Source organism: Micropterus salmoides, unplaced genomic scaffold (genome assembly GCF_014851395.1).
Source record: "Micropterus salmoides isolate LMB-PRFRI ecotype aquatic unplaced genomic scaffold, ASM1485139v1 Ms_hic_scaffold_2, whole genome shotgun sequence".
NCBI lineage: Eukaryota > Metazoa > Chordata > Actinopteri > Centrarchiformes > Centrarchidae > Micropterus > Micropterus salmoides.
In genome coordinates this window covers 6395875-6418642 of record NW_024041150.1, presented here as the reverse complement: position 1 = coordinate 6418642, position 22768 = coordinate 6395875, and the positions used below count along the sequence as shown (strand labels likewise).

The 22768-nt window shown below is 44.5% G+C and overlaps 1 protein-coding gene and 1 long non-coding RNA gene across 2 annotated transcripts in view; both read right to left on the bottom strand.

The window, feature by feature from the left end:
- The window catches only part of LOC119911392 (G-protein coupled receptor 4-like), a 31993-nt gene that overhangs the window by 6999 nt on the left and 2226 nt on the right, over positions 1-22768 (bottom strand). The window lies entirely within an intron of this gene.
- LOC119911433 lies at positions 11993-15443 on the bottom strand. The gene is made up of 3 exons (XR_005445859.1): positions 14640-15443; positions 14273-14398; positions 11993-13050 (listed from the first exon to the last, which is right to left on the bottom strand). It is a non-coding gene; the product is annotated as an uncharacterized LOC119911433 (long non-coding RNA).

Here is a 22768-nt window from a genome sequence, read left to right as displayed (position 1 = left end):
CCTCCACACTGGAGTATACAGGAAACCCCCACACACAGATCAATACTTACTCTCTGACTCTAACCAGCCTTTCACTGACCTGCCTTTCTCTGCTTCTGATTGGCTAGTAGTCCTTAACTAGGAACTGAGCATGTGCAACTCCCAACAAAGATCATGTAGAGACAAGATGCATCACTCCATAGCTAAAACGAAGCCTTCAACACAGGCTGAAAAAAGGAGCTGCAGCAATGTGCAGTATGAGAAAAAAATATGGTGTTTTTTGAAAATTAAAACATGTAAACCTGTTCTGGAACAACCGCTAAATAGGATTTTGAACCTGAAAATGAGCACAATACCACCTCTTTAATGTTTATTGTTTTGATAAATAATACCAGCAGGGGCCTGTAACTTCGGGGTTAACCCTGGGTTTTTCAGTACCACGAAGGTGGTTTACTTTGGCAATTTACGCTGCATCTCTAAACTGCTCCGAAGAGCAGCTTAAGGAAGAAAAACTCTGGTTATAAAAACTCCCGTGTTTGTGTGGACTAGGCCATAGAGACATTAGAGAATAAAAACAATCATGGAAGATTGAATAAAGAACGTGAGGTAAATGGTATGTATTTGAATATTGGACAGATGCCAAAGTGCCAACTGCTCATCAGAATGGAGATAAACATTCATTCGTTCACATTCACACAGTGATGGCACAGCCACCAGGAGCAGTTTGGGGTGTCTTGTCCACGGACAACATACAGACTGGGGGAAACTTCTGGTTAGTGGACAACTGCTCTGCCCCCTGAGCCACAGCTGCTGGTAAAGAAAGCAAGGTGGTGGGACTGCTTAGAAATTTCAGGAATGGAGTCTAGTAAAAGCTCACAAAGTTCTTACTTCATACCTTTTTACTTCATTCTGTATTTGTTATTAATTTGCTGTTTGTGCTGATTAAACATTAATGCTAACATTATCTGATGTTTTATTCCAGTAAATGATGACAGCTAAGAAATTAAAGTTCATGAAACATAATCAGCATCATTAAGTAGACAGATTTTAAAGGTATGATTAGATTTTTTTAAAATCCTGATTTCCTTAGAAAGAGAAATAAGCTGCTGGAAAGCAAGAAAACATCAACAGGTGTGACATCAGTGTGGCCATTTAATGTCAGCAGGTCACATGCACATTTCTTAGTCAAATACATTTTGAGGAGTGTGACGGGTTTTTCTCCCGCTAACATTTTGTGTTATATTTCCATGATGCATCATTTCCATATTCACGTCACTCCTTTTCCTTAGAAGAGCAGCTGTAGATCATCATCAGCCTGCCGCTTGTTATCACTTCCCATATTTGAGGTTTGGATGCAGAGGACAAACATCGGCCACTGGTGTAGGAACTCATTCAGGTGGGTCTCTCAGCTTTTAAAGGTAAATTTGATTCTTCTATGTAGAGCGTATTAAACAGATAAATGAACATGCAAACTGTAACAAGCAACAGCTTTGGACTGTAGGTGGACAGGATACTGAGGTTAAACCAGTTAGGTTTTATTTCCTGTGGGGTATTTTCACTCTCTTTCCTTAAAACACTTTAAGGTGAAAACATACAATAAAGAAAGTGTTTTAAATTAAAATCAGATAAAGAAAGAATGATGAAAATGAGATGTTACCTGCAGCTCTTGGTGTGCAGATCTGTGAGCAGTCAGCCACTGTGAGCCAGTCCCAAACACTCAACAATCTTTACATCTTTTCAAGGTCACATAATTGTTAAATCAGCTAATATATATCCTATGTTTTTTAACAATTCATACATTTTTCTGAAATCTTATAGGGCCATTTGTTCTTCACTCTTTACTTTGATGTCAGGAATATTATTATTATTATTATTATTTTTGATATTTTATATCTATTTCCACTGAGTTTTTATTGTAGTTGAGTTGTTGTAAACACTACTGTTGCTGTCAATATGTAAATATATTCCATACTGTTCTGAATTTAATGATAATTTTTAAAATTGCTGATAAAGAGTAAGTCGGAGGAATAGGCTTAGAATTTTACCAATGTTGTTGTACTTATTTTAAGGCACAAGGCTTTTATTAATAATAAAATAATAATTAATAATCCTAGTTCAAGTGCAAAGATTTGAGTCAAATTACATAGAAAAGATCAGACCTCTTGACGCCCGTGAAACTTTTCTCCCCCAAACAGAGCATGGAAGTGAACAGAGCACCTTTGTTTATCTGTGTATAGAAGTAACGTTAGCTGTCGGTGTGTTGGCGTGTTAGCTGGCAGCTGATGTTACTTCTACAGGCAGGCGACACACAGTAATACACAACAACTGTGCTGCTCTCTTTGCAACAATCCACAACAAGCACATTGCGGAATCGAAGGTGTCCTGTAGGCACTAACGGTGTCTGAACGGGAGGGCTCGTCACGGATGAGGTCATAAAGTGAAAGGTCATTTTATTTACTATTAATTTATTATTAATTTGTTTTACTGATAGTTTACAACTTTTAAATAAATAAAATGAAGGAAATTTTGCATTTTGCGGGCAGCAAAGGGCAAAAGGGCAGGTGCTCAAGCACCCATTGCACCCCCATAATCTCTTTATATTATTAATAAAATGAAAATAGAAATATCAGTAAAATATACCATTAACTACGCAGGATATCAGAGAAGATAAAACAAGTAAAAAAGATTTGTCTCTGCGAAACATCTGCCATGTTACAATGAAGGACACTTAAGTCAGTTGCTTTAGATAAATGCTACATGAGTAAATCTAAATGAGCCAGTGTAAAAAGGCCAAACCAGGTGTGATGTGATCGTACCTTTTGGTTCTTGTTAAAAGCTGAGCAGCAATAATCACAACGTGAGGAAATAAAAGCATGTACAACAACAGGTTCTGCATCTCAGATATTTAAAACAGATTTTAGTTTTGGAAATCTGGCTAAATCAGAGTTCATAGTAGGTCTGAACAACAAAAGCCCACCCATGCAAATTTCTTTAGAAAGATTTATCTTTCATTTATTTCTCCCATCAACTTTTATTATGGAGACAATTAAAGTCAAGAGAGTCGGTCTGCAAGAAACACGTTTCACATCATTTATCGTCATTTCTGTTCAGTCACACGTGAGGCTGCTCATTCCTGTGTTTAGTCCAAACAGATGACAATAACACACAGTAACATAGTTAAGAGTCGGACAATAAACTGCACTAAAGTTTGTAATGTAAGGAAAATAAAGCCTGCACATCCGCATCTCACCTGCTGCATCTCACCTACTGCATCTCACCTGCTGCATCTCACCTACTGCATCTCACCTACTGCATCTCACCTAGTCCATCTCACCTGCTCCATCTCACCTACTCCATCTCACCTGCTGCATCTCACCTAGTCCATCTCACCTGCTCCATCTCACCTTCTGCATCTCACCTAGTCCATCTCACCTGCTGCATCTCACCTGCTGCATCTCACCTACTGCATCTCACCTGCTGCATCTCACCTACTGCATCTCACCTGCTGCATCTCACCTACTGCATCTCACCTGCTGCATCTCACCTACTCCATCTCACCTGCTGCATCTCACCTACTGCATCTCACCTGCTGCATCTCACCTTCACCATCTCACCTACTGCATCTCACCTGCTGCATCTCACCTGCTGCATCTCACCTTCTCCATCTCACCTATTCCATCTCACCTGCTGCATCTCACCTACTCCATCTCACCTGCTGCATCTCACCTGCTGCATCTCACCTGCTCCATCTCCCCTGCTGCATCTCACCTGCTGCATCTCACCTGCTGCATCTCACCTACTGCATCTCACCTGCTGCATCTCACCTTCTGCATCTCACCTACTCCATCTCACCTGCAGCATCTCACCTACTGCATCTCACCTGCTGCATCTCACCTACTCCATCTCACCTGCTGCATCTCACCTACTGCATCTCACCTGCTGCATCTCACCTTCTGCATCTCACCTTCTGCATCTCACCTACTGCATCTCACCTGCTGCATCTCACCTGCTGCATCTCACCTACTGCTTCTCACCTGCTGCATCTCACCTACTGAATCTCACCTTCTGCATCTCACCTGCTGCATCTCACCTAGTGCATCTCACCTACTGCATCTCACCTGCTGCATCTGACCTTCTGCATCTCACCTAGTCCATCTCACCTGCTGCATCTCACCTAGTCCATCTCACCTGCTCCATCTCACCTTCTGCATCTCACCTAGTCCATCTCACCTGCTGCATCTCACCTAGTGCATCTCACCTACTCCATCTCACCTTCTGCATCTCACCTAGTGCATCTCACCTACTCCATCTCACCTTCTGCATCTCACCTAGTGCATCTCACCTGCTGCATCTCACCTACTGCATCTCACCTGCTGCATCTCACCTGCTGCATCTCACCTACTGCATCTCACCTGCTGCATCTCACCTGCTCCATCTCACCTAGTCCATCTCACCTGCTGCATCTCACCTAGTCCATCTCACCTTCTCCATCTCACCTACTCCATCTCACCTGCTGCATCTCACCTACTCCATCTCACCTGCTGCATCTCACCTTCTCCATCTCACCTATTCCATCTCACCTTCTGCATCTCACCTAGTGCATCTCACCTACTCCATCTCACCTTCTGCATCTCACCTAGTGCATCTCACCTGCTGCATCTCACCTACTGCATCTCACCTGCTGCATCTCACCTGCTGCATCTCACCTACTGCATCTCACCTGCTGCATCTCACCTGCTCCATCTCACCTAGTCCATCTCACCTGCTGCATCTCACCTAGTCCATCTCACCTTCTCCATCTCACCTACTCCATCTCACCTGCTGCATCTCACCTACTCCATCTCACCTGCTGCATCTCACCTTCTCCATCTCACCTATTCCATCTCACCTTCTGCATCTCACCTACTGCATCTCACCTGCTGCATCTCACCTACTGCATCTCACCTGCTGCATCTCACCTGCTGCATCTCACCTACTGCATCTGACCTGCTGCATCTCACCTAGTCCATCTGACCTGCTGCTTCTCACCTGCTGCATCTCACCTGCTGCATCTCACCTACTGCATCTCACCTACTGCATCTCACCTGCTGTATCTCACCTTCTGCATCTCACCTGCTGCATCTCACCTACTGCATCTCACCTACTGCATCTCACCTGCTGCATCTCACCTACTGCATCTCACCTTCTGCATCTCACCTACTCCATCTCACCTGCTGCATCTCACCTACTGCATCTCACCTTCTGCATCTCACCTACTCCATCTCACCTGCTGCATCTCACCTATTCCATCTCACCTGCTGCATCTCACCTTCTCCATCTCACCTGCTGCATCTCACCTTCTCCATCTCACCTGCTGCATCTCACCTGCTGCATCTCACCTACTGCATCTCACCTGCTGCATCTCACCTTCTGCATCTCACCTACTCCATCTCACCTGCTGCATCTCACCTGCTGCATCTCACCTTCTGCATCTCACCTGCTCCATCTCACCTAGTCCATCTCACCTTCTCCATCTCACCTGCTGCATCTCACTTGCTGCATCTCACCTGCTCCATCTCACCTAGTCCATCTCACCTTCTCCATCTCACCTGCTGCATCTCACCTGCTGCATCTCACCTACTGCATCTGACCTGCTGCATCTCACCTAGTCCATCTGACCTGCTGCTTCTCACCTGCTGCATCTCACCTGCTGCATCTCACCTACTGCATCTCACCTACTGCATCTCACCTGCTGTATCTCACCTTCTGCATCTCACCTGCTGCATCTCACCTGCTCCATCTCACCTAGTCCATCTCACCTTCTCCATCTCACCTGCTGCATCTCACTTGCTGCATCTCACCTACTGCATCTCACCTGCTGCATCTCACCTTCTCCATCTCACCTACTGCATCTCACCTGCTGCATCTCACCTTCTCCATCTCACCTACTGCATCTCACCTGCTGTATCTCACCTGCTGCATCTCACTTGCTGCATCTCACCTACTGCATCTCACCTTCTGCATCTCACCTTCTCCATCTCACCTACTGCATCTCACCTGCTGCATCTCACCTTCTCCATCTCACCTACTGCATCTCACCTGCTGCATCTCACCTGCTGCATCTCACCTGCTGCATCGCACCTGCTGCATCTCACCTGCTGCATCTCACCTGCTGCATCTCACTTGCTGCATCTCACCTACTGCATCTCACCTGCTGCATCTCACCTGCTGCATCTCACCTACTGCATCTCACCTGCTGCATCTCACCTGCTCCATCTCACCTACTGCATCTCACCTGCTGCATCTCACCTGCTGCGTCTCACCTGCTGCGTCTCTCCTGCTGCATCTCACCTGCTGCATTTCACCTGCTGCATCGCACCTACTGCATCTCACCTGCTGCATCTCACCTGATCCATCTCACCTGCTGCATCTCACCTGCTGCATCTCACCTGCTGCATCTCACTTGCTGCATCTCACCTTCTCCATCTCACCTATTCCATCTCACCTGCTGCATCTCACCTGCTGCATCTCACTTGCTGCATCTCACCTTCTCCATCTCACCTATTCCATCTCACCTGCTGCGTCTCACCTGCTGCGTCTCACCTGCTGCATCTCACCTGCTGCATCTCACCTGCTGCATCGCACCTACTGCATCTCACCTGCTGCATCTCACCTGATCCATCTCACCTGCTGCATCTCACCTGCTGCATCTCACCTGCTGCATCTCACTTGCTGCATCTCACCTTCTCCATCTCACCTATTCCATCTCACCTGCTGCGTCTCACCTGCTGCATTTCACCTGCTGCATCTCACCTGATCCATCTCACCTGCTGCATCTCACCTGCTGCATCTCACCCGCTGCATCTCACCCGCTGCATCTCACCTACTGCATCTCACCTACTGCATCTCACATGCTGCATCTCACCTGCTGCATCTCACCTACTGCATCTCACCTGCTGCATCTCACCTACTGCATCTCACTTGCTGCATCTCACCTGCTGCATCTCACCTTCTCCATCTCACCTGCTGCATCTCACCTGCTGCATCTCACCTTCTGCATCTCACCTACTCCATCTCACCTGCTGCATCTCACCTGCTGCATCTCACCTGCTGCATCTCACCTTCTGCATCTCGCCTACTCCATCTCGCCTGCTGCATCTCACCTGCTGCATCTCACCTACTGCATCTCACTTACTGCTTCTCACCTGCTGCATCTCACCTACTGCTTCTCACCTGCTGCATCTCACCTATTCCATCTCACCTACTGCATCTCACCTGCTGCATCTCACCAGCTGCATCACACCTACTGCATCTCACCTGCTGCTTCTCACCTGCTGCATCTCACCTACTGATTCTCACCTGCTGCATCTCACCTGCTGCATCTCACCTACTCCATCTCACCTGCTGCATCTCACCTACTGCATCTCACCTGCTGCTTCTCACCTGCTGCATCTCACCTACTGATTCTCACCTGCTGCATCTCACCTGCTGCATCTCACCTACTCCATCTCACCTGCTGCATCTCACCTGCTGCATCTCACCTGCTGCATCTCACCTTCTCCATCTCACCTATTCCATCTCACCTGCTGCATCTCACCTGCTGCATCTCACCTACTACATCTCACCTGCTGCATCTCACCAGCTGCATCTCACCTTCTGCATCTCACCTGCTGCATCTCACGTGCTGCATCTCACCTGCTGCATCTCACCTGCTGCATCTCACCTGCTGCATCTCACCTTCTCCATCTCACCTATTCCATCTCACCTGCTGCATCTCACCTGCTGCATCTCACCTACTACATCTCACCTGCTGCATCTCACCAGCTGCATCTCACCTGCTGCATCTCACCTGCTGCATCTCACCTGCTGCATCTCACGTGCTGCATCTCACCTTCTCCATCTCACCTATTCCATCTCACCTGCTGCATCTCACCTGCTGCATCTCACCTGTAGCCTAATAAATCCAAAGAGACCATGATCCTTTTCTGGGTTATTCAATAAGGAATTCACAATTAGAATCAATAAATATAAATGCAGATTTTACAAGCATTTTGCCTGTAGAAATGATCCAGTGCCTCTGAGCAGGACATATAGAATATAATTATTCATGTGTAGTGTTAAACCGGTAACAGTTACAGAGAGGATCATGCTGCTCTGCTCTGATATCTGTGAGACTTATTAGTACCAACACAGTGCACAAAGCCATGTTAAATGCCAACTAAGAAATGTAACAACACGTGACCTGGTTTAGTCCCTTTCCTATGTGTGTGATGCTTGTTTGTTTGTTTAGACTATGCTGTATTTCTATTTAAATTGTAACTGGTGTGCTGTCTTCTCTCAATTAAGAGACTTAAGAAGCAGCCATAAACTGATATCAAGACAACAAGATTTCTTGCAACAGGTTCCATTTATTGTGAAATGTGACCAGTAGATATGTGTAATTGGTTTGCAAAATGAGGATAACCAGGATTTCTGTTTTGTTGGAATTTAGCTGACCAGCTCATTACTATCAAATACTGACCAATACTAGCAATCTTTAGTTGATAGTTAAAGTAATGAGTTTATGATCTGATACAAACCTGTCCTTGATTTCCAGGAATCTGTATAAGCCGTATGCAGGTGTTTTCGCATTTATTGCACGATCTCTGCATGAAAACGGATGTGTTACGGATTATGCTCGCTCATGAGTTCAAGTGAGCACGCGTACGAGCACACGCCTTGTTGGTCTTAAAACCTCACCGCTAGTGGCTGCTGACAAACTACATATGTTTGTATCATATTAGTGTTCCTTGTTGCTGTGACGACAGTCATTACAGTCGTTAAGACTACCTGTGGCCAAGACTGAACGACCATCGTTGGTATCTTCACCTGAGGTCAATAGGTTATGTTTGTTGAGTTTCCTGGGAAGTGATGAAAGGACAACAAACGTAACCTATTGACCTCAGGTGAAGATACCACTAATGAACCAGCGGTATCGATGACCCTGGCCAACGACCCCACTGAGGTTAAATAGCTGAGTTTCCCTGCCAGTCAGTCAGAACTGAAGAAGTCCTTTGGATGAGGGACGAAACGTCTTCCAGTATCTTCAACCAAATCCACTTGCCCTTGATTTTAATCTTCGTTGGATAACTATGGACTACAGTTGAAAATTAGCCTGCTGGCTAACACTGGCACATTTTACAGAAATGTTGATTAATGTGCACTGTCCTTAAATAAATAAATGAAATGAAACTATGACCTGGATGACTGAGAATCTTCATAGACATCTTTGTTGGGAGTTGCACATGCTCAGTTCCTAGTTAAGGACTACTAGCCAATCAGAAGCAGAGAAGGGCGGGTCAATGAGAACCCAGTAAACAGCTTTAGTTCAGCTGTACATGTTGCAGACCAGCTTGGCAACATGGACTGGAGCGAGAGTTTCAGAGTGGTGAGTTATTAATCTGTAACAAAAGGATCTTTCATCCATAAAGTTTTAACTGAGCTCTGTCTCTACATCACAGGAACAACTTTATGTCCACTGACTGCCTGGAGGGTAGCTAGTGTTTGGAAGGGAGGAGAGGAGAGCTGTGTGCTGCAGCTCACGGTTTTTCCACCGCTGTTTTTGAGGGCGTGTCGGACTTCGGGCTTTTTCACTTTGCAAACCTATTACATGCACAAAAAAGGTATTTAAGTCACTACAGGAGAGGGAAAAAAGCCAAAAAGCAGAATACCGCCTCTTTAAATGTTTCAGCAGCCAAACTCACAATTTTAGCATGTATAGATGAACAGCCAAGTCAATAATCATGGTCCATAATGTTTGATCAGTCTCCGCATCATAGTCTAAATAGGTAGACCAAACCTAACCTGCAGGGTGCAGCAATTAATTATTATTATTATTATTATAATTGGACTGTGGTGTATTATTGTTCGGACACCACAGGACAAACATTCCTGATACTTTTACAGTCAGCCCCAGGACTACATGCTTGCAGCTATTAATGATTCAGCTGTAAGAATCACAGTCTGTGATACACTAAGGCTATAGTAATATAATTCTACAAGAGCAATGTCAACATCTAATGAGAATTCATAATATTTTTAGTTCTACCTGGCCTTTACTCTGCAGTGCATTACTATTGCTCCGCAGTTTGTGACGTTATCCCCTTTAGACCGACTTGGGAATGCATGCTGCATGTGAAACCGAAACCAACCGAAAACTGATCAGGCAGAAATCTCACCACAAATCCACACACACGTTAACTTCAGCAGCTCCGATAAAGTGCAGCTCACAGAGCAAGACTCCACTTCAGTTTTTAGATGTTTATATTGCAGAACTCTACCAGTTATGTTACTGTCCGGACTCAAAGCCTCGCGGTGCACATGATGCCTGGTGTCACATCAGCTGGGCGGCTTTAACAAGACGATGGCTCCCCAGATGGATTATGGGTAAATAGATTTCTATAGGCTGTGTTTGTGCTTCAGTGAATAACTTTCATGATTAAAGAGGCTGCTGTTGTGATTTTTAATGAGGACTCTGCTCGAGTTCTGTCAGTTTTCAGACTTTCAATGACAGCCAAACTGGGGACAGTACTTTTCATCGGTTGTGTACGTTGCAGCTCCTCGCACATGCCCATGTTCTCTCCATAGATTACACACAGGTCTCTGATCCCTGCGCAGCTTTAACTGGTCTGTTATTTACAGGACTCCCTGCATTACAGCTGTCAGTTCATCCTGACCGATACTGTCTGAGTGTCGGCTGATTCAAATAATATCTGCTGTACCTCGTGCGTAAATGGGAGACGATTCATCCTATTTCAACCTTCCCCCCTCTCCCCCGCTATTATTATTCAGAATGTTAATTCGGGGTTGATATGCAACAAATATTTTTTCTAACACAACCCTGAAGATAAAATCTGCAGATCATGTAAACCTCCTGATCCAAACTCAGAGGGCAGAGGGGCATCGAGTACAGGAGACAGGCAGGATGTCCTAAACCAAAGAGCATTAACATTAAACATTAAGTTACTGAAACAGCTGGACGATGTTCTGTGGCTGCAGTAACGACCTCACATCAGCACGTACAGATATTTGTTCTTCTTTTCTTCTTTGATTAAATAAAAGTTAAATGTAACAAATGTTGAGGAATGATGATAGAAGGTGAAAGACAGCAGTTTGTGATTTGATATGATTGTGGGTAAACTATAGGGACACTGTGTTTGTGTGAACTTCACCTCACAGCTTTAGTGATGTCACTGAACAATGTTAGGTAGATATTAAAAACCTGCTCCCTTTAATAACCTGATCTCTCAAACAGGTTTCACTCTGAAGAATGGAAGGTCTCTACGTTAACAGCAGCTCACAGAACCAAAGCTTTAACCACAGCAACATCACCTATGGCTACAATGGTTACATCAACAGCGACTATGAGTATTACATGACAGTTTTTTTCATCATGAATGTGGTGACATACATATTCATTGCCACCAGCCTCCTGTTGACCCTGGTGGCCATCTATTCTCTTTATTCTATGGTATGTACATTCTGACAGAGTTATTTATTTCCTGTCTGTGTCGTGTGTCTGTCCTACAGTCTGTCTGTCTGTAAAGGATCTGGTTTGGGGGCAAATGTATTATTATTATAATAACATTAAAATGTTAAAATGGTGCACTGGATATTTTCTCTTTTTCGGACCTTTCTCTGTAAACCCTAGAGATGGTTGAGTGTGAAAATCCCAGTAGATCAGCAGATTCTGAAATACTCAGACCCTCAGTTGTCTTGACCACGTCTACAAGCCTAAATACACTGAGCTGCTGCCATGTGTGCAGGTGTACCTAATAAAGTGGCCTGTGTGTGTATACTGTACATACTGTATGCAACAGTAACAGCCCACACATCAAAACCAGACTTCATCATGCAGATAAAATACACTAATGAAATGCTTGCTCATTTAAAAACATTCATCTAAAAGAAAATAATATCTGCTTTGCTTCTGGGATTAAAGGAGAATAATGACAGACATCAACTTCCAGCTCCAAACTAATAAAACACATTTATTTCCATGTGTTGAAGCCATCACAGTGAACCAGAGCAAGTTGACCAAAACATTTCCCAGCAGCCACTTCTCCCACAGCAGAGTCCAAACAGTGCTTCCTGTTCTCTACAGTTAGGTGTCTTATTGGAAATGGTCTCAGTAAATGACAGGATCTGTCTCGTCTCTATCCTTTCTATTGGCCTCCATTTCTCCTCCTGTTTCCTCCCCTTTCTCTCTCTCCCTCTTTCTCTGCCTACATGAAGCTGACTGTGGAAATGTTGTCATCATTCATACTGATGAACTGCTGATATCATTGCTGTCCATTCTGCAGCAACACACAGGGGCCAAAAGCTTGTCTATGGTCCCTTTCCTCATGAACACATACAGGAACAAGTCTGCAAGAGGACTGAACCTACAATCATAAGACACAGAATTAAATTGGTCCTGTCATGAATTAAACTCAGGTACCAAAGGATGCTGGACAGGAACAGCAGGGTGTAAATAAGCAGCAACAGAACCAAAACTCCCACAGTTCGACGTTTTTCATCAGGGGAACTGAGGTAGAAGCAGACAGGGCTTTGAGGGTCCCAACCAGGAAGAAGATTAACAGCGGGAAGGGAAGGAGCTGGAGGATGATGAACATTATGTGTGTCACCAGATTTTCAACAAAGAAATAGAAACGGACGCCACAGACACCAGAAAGGACCCGACCAGGACACAGACCAGGACAGAGGTCTTGATGGTTCGTCCGAAGCGGTACCACAGCGGGTGGACGATGACCAAATACCGTAATACAAGATGGACACAAAGTCTTTGAGGAGCTTCAGAGTTATAAACTAATATAATGTTCAGACAAGAAGGAGCTCCACACATACTGGATAGACAGATAGATACCTTTCCAGGGCGATGCAGACCATGAAGTAAACACTGGCAAACAGAGCAGAGATGTAAATATATACGAAGATCTCATGTGTCCACCTATCCACAGTTGGTACCACATCAGCAATCATGAAGCAGAGCTGAATCAAGTCACTAATGAGAAGGTTGATGAGGTAGATGGGAGCAACATGATCTCTTCTCACCTGCAGGAAAACATTGGTAAAAGTCAACAAGCAGTTGGAAACATGTTGTGAAGTCCACCTCCTCCCAAATCTGTCATCTTGCTCTGCCCAGCAGCTGCAGTCAGAGCCATTTCTGACTTTTTCATCCAACAGAAATCTCAGATATGACCCACTGGCCAATCACTGCAGTAACAAGACTAAGGGCCAGATTTCCTGCAGATTCTGCAGCAGTTTTTCAGCAACAGATATGAAGCATTCGTCTCAAACACATGAGCTGGATTTATCCAGACTGGAGTCGCAGTTTGAGGCTCATGTTTGTGTTTGCAAGGTGAGAATCTCTCCTCATTGTAAACGTATTATATTGAGGATCGCACAAATAAGAAGAGGAGCCATGTTAACAGAAGGTGGGAGTGAGCTGGGAAAGTTTCCTGAACAGATGATCAGAATTAGTTCAATCAACTCAAGTATGTTGAACCTGATGGAAGCGCCTGCGTGGGATGAAAAAAAATCATCTATTGAGCTCTGATACTACGTGGGTAAATAACGAGCAGAGCCCCCATTTTAATCCAGTGGTGCTGTAGAAACATGAATGGGTGCCAACGTGGACCATGACAAAGTCTTTAAAAACAGGAGTGGAGGAAGGATCAATACGTTGTGTCACATTTTATACAGCGTTGCTCATTCATCATTTAGCAGACTGGAATTTCATCAATAAATGATAAAGTGCTGAAATTCTCCTGTAGCCTATTAGGCTACTTCAGACTCTCAGCAGCTAATAATGAAAAACTCACTTATAAAGTACATGAATAGTTTCAGCTGCACCGCAGTCATCCTCAGAAATAGTCACATTATCTCCAGCATGATAACTAGATAGGAATGCAATCCATCAAATAGTTTTCAAAAAACAAATACAAAATTAATGCCTCCAGATTTCACAATTTCCTCTCAAATACTGCTGCACAAACTGCTCTGACTATTTGATGTTTGTCTTGAGCTGTAACTAAATGGTGCCATTAACCTCAACAGTTTAAGAGAAGGCTGGATGGAGCCACACATGGAAACTGCATCTGTTTAGGGTCCAATCAGCTTCATGGACATTTTAATTATGGAGTCAATTATTCCTGTAAGCCCCCAGGGGACCTAGCCCCCAAACCAGATCCAGATCCTTTACAGACAGACAGACTGTAGGACAGACACACGACACAGACAGGAAATAAATAACTCTCAGTCAGAATGTACATACCATAGAATAAAGAGAATAGATGGCCAGAAGCGTCAGATGAAGGCCGACAGCGACGATTACGTATGTCACCACATTCGGGATGAAATCAGGGTTAGAGTAGAGACCTTCCATTCTTCAGAGTGAAACCTGTTTGAGAGATCAGGTTATTAAAGGGAGCAGGTTTTTAATATCTACCTAACATTGTTCAGTGACATCACTAAAGCTGTGAGGTGAAGTTCACACAAACACAGTGTACCTATAGTTTACCCACAATCATATCAAATCACAAACTGCTGTCTTTCAGTTTTATATTCCTGCACAGTCCATCTTCATGACTGTTTAAAGTTCTTATCATCTCTACATATAAAAGTAATGTCACACAATTTACCTTTGAAAGCTCTGATACCCCAATTGAAAGAGTTCCCTACTGCAAAGTCTGATGTGTTGTCCTCTGCAGCTAAACAGTCTGTAGTAAATATAGTAAGTGATAACATGCAGTAGGTTCCTGTTAATCTGCACTTCCTCTTCTGAAGACATGAGAAAGGCACAAATATGCTTTATCCTGTTCTGTGGTCCTGAGATGGCTGCCTGTCGTCACCTCAGCTGAAAGTTTAGATGAGCTGCTTTGAGTATCAAACTCTTCCTGTAGGCTTGAAATGAAAGATGGACTCTGCTCGTCTTCAAAACCATTGAATGGTTTCCAAAGTGAACTGCTTTCCCAGCACGGCAGCAAAATCCACTCTCTGTTAGTCGTGCTTAGTGTGTTTCAAAATCTGTGAATCACATTCTTCTAAAAAAGCTGGTACTATTTTTTACATGCCAACATCATATTTAGGGAATGAGAGAAGAACAAATTAAACTCAGTGTAATTGGTCTGACCCAGTATGTACTGTACAGCTACCATCCAAGTTCTCTGATTGTTTTAATGATAGTGTTGGACCTCTTGCCTTATGATTCAAATTTCAGTTCAATTCTATTTATATAGCCCCACTTCAAAACAAAAGTTGTCTGATTGAATTTTTCATGTGGAGCGGGTCTAGGCCGTCCTCTCTGTAATATTATTAACACTTCCCACCATGAGCAAACACCTGCTGACAGATGAACTAGCACATGAGGAAGAAAGTGATATTGATTCTGTTCATAAATATTCTGTTTCTGATAACGCTTTACTAATTAATGATACTAAATGAGCCACGCTTAAGGCAAAGAAACCTCGAGCTGAACTGTGACTCAGGATCAACGGCCATCTGCCTCAACATGTTACAGACAAATACAGTCTGACTTTCTGGGTTTCTCATTTGTTCCCCTTTAATGTTTCTCTACAGTGAATATAGTAAGTAAAAAGATGCAGCATGTTCCTGTTAATCTGCACTTCCTCTTCTGAAGACGTGAGAAAGGCACAATATGCATTATTCTGTTCTGTGGTCCTGAGATGGCTGCCTGTCGTCACCGCAGCTGTAAGTTTAGATTAGCTGCTTTGAGTCTCAAACTCTTCCTGTAGGCTTGAAATGAAAGATGGACTCTGCTTGTCTTAAAATAATGACATGGTTTCCAACGTGAACTGCTTTACCAGCACGGCAGCAAAATCCACTCTCTGTTACACTTGTGTGTTTCAAAATCTGTGAATCACAGTTTTCTAAAAAGCTCCACAGCTGATCCCAATCACCTCCTCCACTCAGACGCTCCTGTTCTCCTGCCATTCGTCACCTGATGGTTTCGTTTACTCTCTCTGCCCAGAAAACTGGTTTGTCTTTTGTATTCTCCAGTACTCTCTCACTGTATCGCTCACGTGCCTTTTTTGTCTCCTCGGCTCCTGTTCCATATTCTGCACCCCAGACTCCTCAGACCACCTCAGACCACTACTCCTCTTCAGTCAGCGAGCCAGCCTCCCACCATCGTCAGCCACGCTCCCCTTTCCTCTCCAGCCTCGTTGTGTTGCTCATTAAAATACCTTGTTCTCAACAAACTTCAGAGTGTGTGTCTGCTCCTGGGTCCTCTGAAACACAAACTTAACCGTCTGCCCATCTACACCGCTACACAGGTACGTTGTGTTTGCTAACAGGCTGGACTCAAACGCAGGACTTGTTGTACCGTAAGTCTTTGCTGCAAACCAGGTGGGGAGAATGAATGTGGTGGCAGGGGAATCCAGAGGAGGCGGAGAGAGAGTGGAGGTGATGGATCTATGTGGCTCAAGGAGCAAGCGAGCCTGGCAGGAAGCATACAGGAGGCAGACGGGCATGTGATGATCCTGCAGCACCAGAGACAGATGTTAGCAGACAGGTAAAGCACAGACAAGGCACAACAAGCAAAATCCACCAGAGAGCAAACTGCTGACTGAGAGAATCACTAAGGCTGAAAACACATCTGGTGAAGAGTGGATGGAAAACTGCAGTTGATGTACTGCAGGTGAGCAAACTAATGAGAGGCAGGTGAGTGAGGTGAGCAGGACGATTGGTGGATTGTGAACAGGTGTGTGGAGCCAGCAGCCAGGAGACGTGGAGGAAGGAAAGTCACGCCGACAGACACACAGATAACAAACAGGGGAGACAAAACTCTGAACGTGGACAGACTCGACCCAGCATCAAAGTTTATTCATCTAAAGGAGGAGGGCAATAAATCTGCTGAACATTATGTGCAAGAATGTGAATCTCTCCTCTGTAGCCAAACAGTACATGCAGATGTTCTGTGGGGGTTGTGAGATGCAGGACTTCCTGGTGACAGAGTGCAAAATGAATGTAGTGAATGAAAGAACAATATGGCGCCCTCTTGAGTCACGTAGGTCTGAAGAGACACGTCGCACGTAAGGCAGGACCCTGCTTGACCTCATGTTTGCAGACTGATGAAACTTTCTCCATTGCTGTAAATGAAAATGTTTCTGTTCAGCCGAGCTTCAGGACCTCGTCCTAAGTGAGCTTTAAGAGTAACTACACCTTCAAGGGAGGGGCCATAGAACAGTGAAATCCAAGCAGACACATTCAAGCTTTTTTTAAGCAGCTGCTGTTTTTAACACAATATGACTTTCCTATGAATAAAAACACCTGTATTATCATGTGCCAACTAGACGCTTTGTCAGTGTGTAGCTCCTCCAGGGGGTGGGGGCATTGACCTCTTGTTGTCAGCAATTCAGGTTTATACATTCATTCAGTCCAGTCCTCTAGCAGACCTGGTTCTGTATGTTTTCATTAGGGAAGGGGACGTAGACGAGTTGACGAGCAGTGATTTTAAAAGTGTGTGGGGCTGTAAGGGAGGGACGTGAGGCCTTTGGCCCTCGTTTCAGTCTCCACAGTCTCTGCCATACTGCTCAGTGTGAATGCCCTCAAAACAGCAAGTGTAAGAAGAGAAGAGATAAGATGAAGTAAGAAGTACGAGAAATAAAAACACTAATTGAGACACAGTCAAGGAAACTAAACTAAAACTCTAACAATAGATCAGAAAATCTCTCTTCTATGTTTATACTGGTATTTGTGTGAAAGAGAGGGTGTCACACAGCCATGGATGCTTCTTTAGCTAGTTAAGCTTTGTTTGGCCCACTAATCAGCAACGCAGTAGTTTGCAGGACTGTGATGATCAGAGAAAATGAAAAGTTGTTGGTTTTATCCGTGCCGTAATTCATAGTATGTCTGAGTCGATGAATTACTTAGACTGAGTATGAAGCTAATTTACTGTAGTGAAACTCTGCAGGTGTTGACCTCATTAATAAACACAACGGGCCGTACTCTCTTCTAAACGTGACTCCAACACATTTCTCAGTCAGGAAGATGAGAATGTCCTGAAACGTGTTCATTTACTACAGTCTGATGAACAGCGGATCAACCATCGAGTGTACTAAAAAGGAAAACATACAGTTCAAGTGTGAAAGCTCTGAGATGAAAGCCTCAAAGTGCTGCAGAGTTTACTAATCTGTCAGTTAACAGATGTGTCAGTGATCCCCTGCGGCAGCTTCCTGTTTTACTGTCTGCTTCTCAGACTTTTTACAGACAAAACAAGTTTCCTCATTCATAAGTCACTTTAGACAAAAGTGTCAATGAATAAATGTGACTGTAAAATATAAGAGATACGTAGAGATACGAGATAGATTCGTGTTGAACTGGATCAGATACAAGTCTTCTCTACTCCTCAGGCCAACTGGACAATATTTTATACAGTGTGAAATTACTGAAGCTGGTTTATAAGAGGTGTTCCAGGCACGTCCAGCTGGGAGGCGGCCTCGGGGAAGACCCAGGACTAGGTGGAGAGATTATATCTTCAGCCTCGGGACCCTCCAGTCAGAGCTGGTTAATGTGGCTCGGGAAAGAGAAGTTTGGGGTCCCCTGCTGGAGCTGCTGCCCCTGTGACCCGACCTACTCTCAAGTCCCTTTGAACAAACATATGCTAGTTTTCCATTATTGAGCACAGCCCTGAGAAGTGCAGTTAAAACCTTTTCAATATGTGGCAGTTTCACACTGCTTTGCTTATCAGCCAATATTAAAGCCAGATTTCTTGCTTTTATAAATGTTAATAAGTTGTTGGATTGAGAGTGTGGTCATTGCCACAAACACTAATATTTATTTTTCAAAATATTATTGCAGGGGGAATAATATAGATTAAATAAACAATACATAGTTTCTAGATGTTTACTGAGCACTGGGATTAAAACTACAGCATGAAATCAGTGAGGTGTTTTAGTGTTTGGACTGCTGCTATATTTTCTCTAAACCACTAGATGTCACTGAGAGTTCAAGCTTCAAATCTTTTCTTAGCCCAAACCAGAGGAAAGCCCAAAAGCTGGATAAAACTCTGTCCAGCTCACATTAGTTCTGTTGTCTGGGTCACTGAGTCTGCTTTAGCTATTTACAATTAAAGAATACATTTAGAAATGTTATTCTACCTTTCTTTATCTGTAACATTGCATTCATTCGGCAGATAATTTTCTCCAAAACCTACAGCAAGTGCGTTTAAACTCAGCAGCCACACTTTGGCCTTCTTGGACTGTGCCGTCCACACTGAAGAGGACAGGATCCTCCACACTGGAGTATACAGGAAACCCCCACACACAGATCAATACTTACTCTCTGACTCTAACCCCCTCTGGAGCATAAGCATGAGAACCCTGAACCACCAACAAGTGCCTAAGCCCCTGACAAGAAGTAGGAGAAGACATCCTTTATTAATCCTGCAAGGGGAAACTCAGTGTTGTTTCTGTTATTCTTGTTGTAAAGTGGAACACACAGTCTGAAATACACACACAGGCAACAACACCGGAGAGATGTCAGAGCCAGGGGCTGTCACCTAGTAGGGCGCCCCGAGCAGTTGGGAGTTCAGGGGCTTGCCCAAGGCCACCTTCAGCAGTGGGCAGAAGGGGGTATTTGTTAACCTATCCTATTCAGGAGCAGTGGGCTGCCATCCTACGGCCCCAGGGAGCAGTTCAGGGTTCAGGGCCCTGCTCAGGGGGCACCTTTGGCATTGGTTCGTGCTGGACTCGATCTGGCGAACCACCGCTTTGGATGGATGGACCCCAACATTGTCTTAAATCCAGTGACATAGTTTGAAATACTGGGGTCCCACAGGGCTGTGGCTTGTAACCATCTTCTTCTCCATATAACAAGCACATCACCGGCAACGGACTGACACATTTTAAGTCGTGTAGTTAAGTAGTAGAAGTAGTAGTTAAGTGTGGCCTTGGAGACCTCCCTGGAACTGAACATCAGTAAGACGAATAGCTGTGTTGCGGGTGGTGCTGGGCACCTGATACCTCAAACCCTCTCTGAACCACTCAGGATGGAGGGGCAGGTGGTGGAACAGGTCGAGGGCTATAAATACACTGGACACTGAGATCAACCACCACCTGTCCTTCACACAGCAGATGGGGTCAACAGAAAGGCCCATTAACGCATGTTCCTCCTGAGAAGGCTGAAAGGTTTTAATGTCAGACAGGAGATTTTAACAACAGTATACTGGTCACTTATTGAATCAGTTTTCAAATCCAACATTGCATCCTGGTACAACTTCCTCACAGAGAAGCAAGAAAACTCACTAAATCACTAAACATGCAACACAAATCACGGGCACCACTCTAATTTAACTTTCAGACCTTTACAGCCACAGAATTAAAAGAAGAGCAGACTCCATCAGGATCCTTCAACACTCTTTCAGCTGCTCAGGTCATTAGTGACCTTTTAGTTTCGTGTCCTGCAACAACTTCACAGTGGGAATGTAGACTACAACATACTGTATATTCTGTCTCCGTCATCCGAGCAACACACACCAGTACACTGAGACGGCCATGGCTAAAGCGAGGAAGACGGGAGCGAGAGCGTCTCCAAGTTTGAGTCACAAAACTTCTCCAGGAGTTGGACAGTGTGTGGCCAGTATCGGTCTTTGACAGATACTGATACCACCCGCTGGCTGGAAGTGGACCCATCCAGCGTTCAGAGTCTCTTCAAAAGAGTCCACAGGCCCAGAGGACTGCCAGCTTTTTTGCTGTGCAGAGGAACCAACACCACACGGTGTCTTATAATCCAACGGTCTTTAAACACATCCCAGCCTTGTGGGAGAGTCTGTTATAACACCAGTGCCTAAAAAGCTCTCTGCTACAGTGAATAATGACTTTCGTCCCATAGCTTTGACTTCTATTGTTTGAGAAACTTGTCCCAGCCCAAGGCAAATGGAGCCAGCGTTAACATCTCCCCTTTCTTCAAGTAAGGAAAACTTCACTTGTATTAACAAATTGTGAACTAAACCAAAGACATGGTTACACAATCACTTGAACATAACTGGGCTCTGAAAGCAATTAAAGAAGCTTCTTGACCCCGAGCTTCAGTTTGACTTGTCGACAGCGGTCCAGAAAGGCTACCAGCTTGGCATCATGGTCTTTGCCTGCCTCTTCCTCGCTGTCTCCACAGCCTACGATGAGGATATCATCAGCTGTAGGCTCCAGTGTGAAGATTTTGGCTTTTGGCAGTTTATAAAGCACATCCTCCAGTGAGGGCATGATATCATGCATCCTGAGCGCTGGGTGGAGATGATGAGGCTGTAAGCTATGTGCAGCTTTTCTGTTTTTTTGACTATGACCGTCTGCTGATCCAATCTGTGGACTCACTGTGATGTGGCCCTCCGCTTTATATCTGTGGAGCTGAGTCTTCACAGCTTCCTTCATGGCCACCGGGATGTTGTGTGGTGCACACTGCACCGGCTGAACAGCTGGGTCCAACTCAAAGTGCACCTCCACAGGGTTGGTGAAGACATCATGAGATGCTCTGATGACCGTACTTCTGGTGAGAGGCACGGCAAGGCTGTCATCAGGGGTGGACTGGCCAGTGTGGTCCATTTCAGGCCAAACCGGCCAGGAGTCAAGAGTTTTATTTTTCAGATTCTGTTTTACTTTATGATCTGCGACTGCGCCGGCCGGCCAGTCCGCTGCAGCGAGCGCTGTCTGTGTGTCTGACTGAAATCTGTTTGGCTCAACAGGGCCGATCAAAGACCTTTACTTTCCATTTGGTGCTAGTTTAATCTCCAAACGTTTCATCGGGGCTGAAGTCAGCGCTGGGTTGTGTGATAGGCTCAATAGAGACGGCAAATGTGGAGAAGAGAGTAAAAGAGTAAAATGAAATGCGTGATGCCGAAAGAAAAAGAATTAAGAAGATGTTGGCATAAGAGGCAGCTAAACGTGCCAAATTAACCGAGGAATCTCTGTATGTCTTTATGTATATTAGCTGTGGAGGTGATACAGAGGGACAGGGTGATGATGACCCCAGTCATATTGATGAGGAAGGAGAGAAGGGACAGAAGGAGCAGCAGGAGAGAAGAAGGTAAATGGAACCAGAGTGTTTTTAGAATTAGAGAATGGATTATTTTAAGTCATATTTATTACTGATGTCCTTCTTGCATATGTAACTGTACAATCAGTAAAAGCAGAGTGTCCAGCACAGCTGAGCCAAGGAGAGGCCTACTCAGAGAGAAAGGAGAGGGATTTGTAGTTTTGATTATATTGTTGTGTACCAACAGTGTGGATTTGTGCATTTTATATTAAATACATTTGGACTACTCCAAATTCCTCCTCTCTCTCTCTGGGAGAAAGAAAGGAGGGGGGTTTGATTATCAACCCTCTACAGACAGCCGAAGCGACCCCAAAGGAAGAGGTTGAAGGGTCGCTTTCCCTAAGTGCTGTCTCTGAGCAGCCTGATCGTAAAACTGGCCACCTTTTTACGCGGTGCTTGACTGTTAAACTGACAAAAGGAACATTGACCAGCGATTAGCGTTTTCCTGAACAGCCTATCAAAACTCTTTGTTTAATCATATCACATCAAAAGATACTCCTTTTCACGCCCAGGTGTGAGAAAATCCAGCCCTGAACTCCTTTGTGTAAACAGAGCACTGTCCTCCCCCAAGACTCAAGCATGACCTTGTTAATTAAAGTTACTAGACTAGGTCTCTCCACTACATCTGAGTAGTTATGTTACCATGTTGTTGTTGTTAATTGTTGTTGAAAAGAATCTAAATAAGTTAATTTTGCAGTGTTTTTATTTTCAGCAAGGTTAA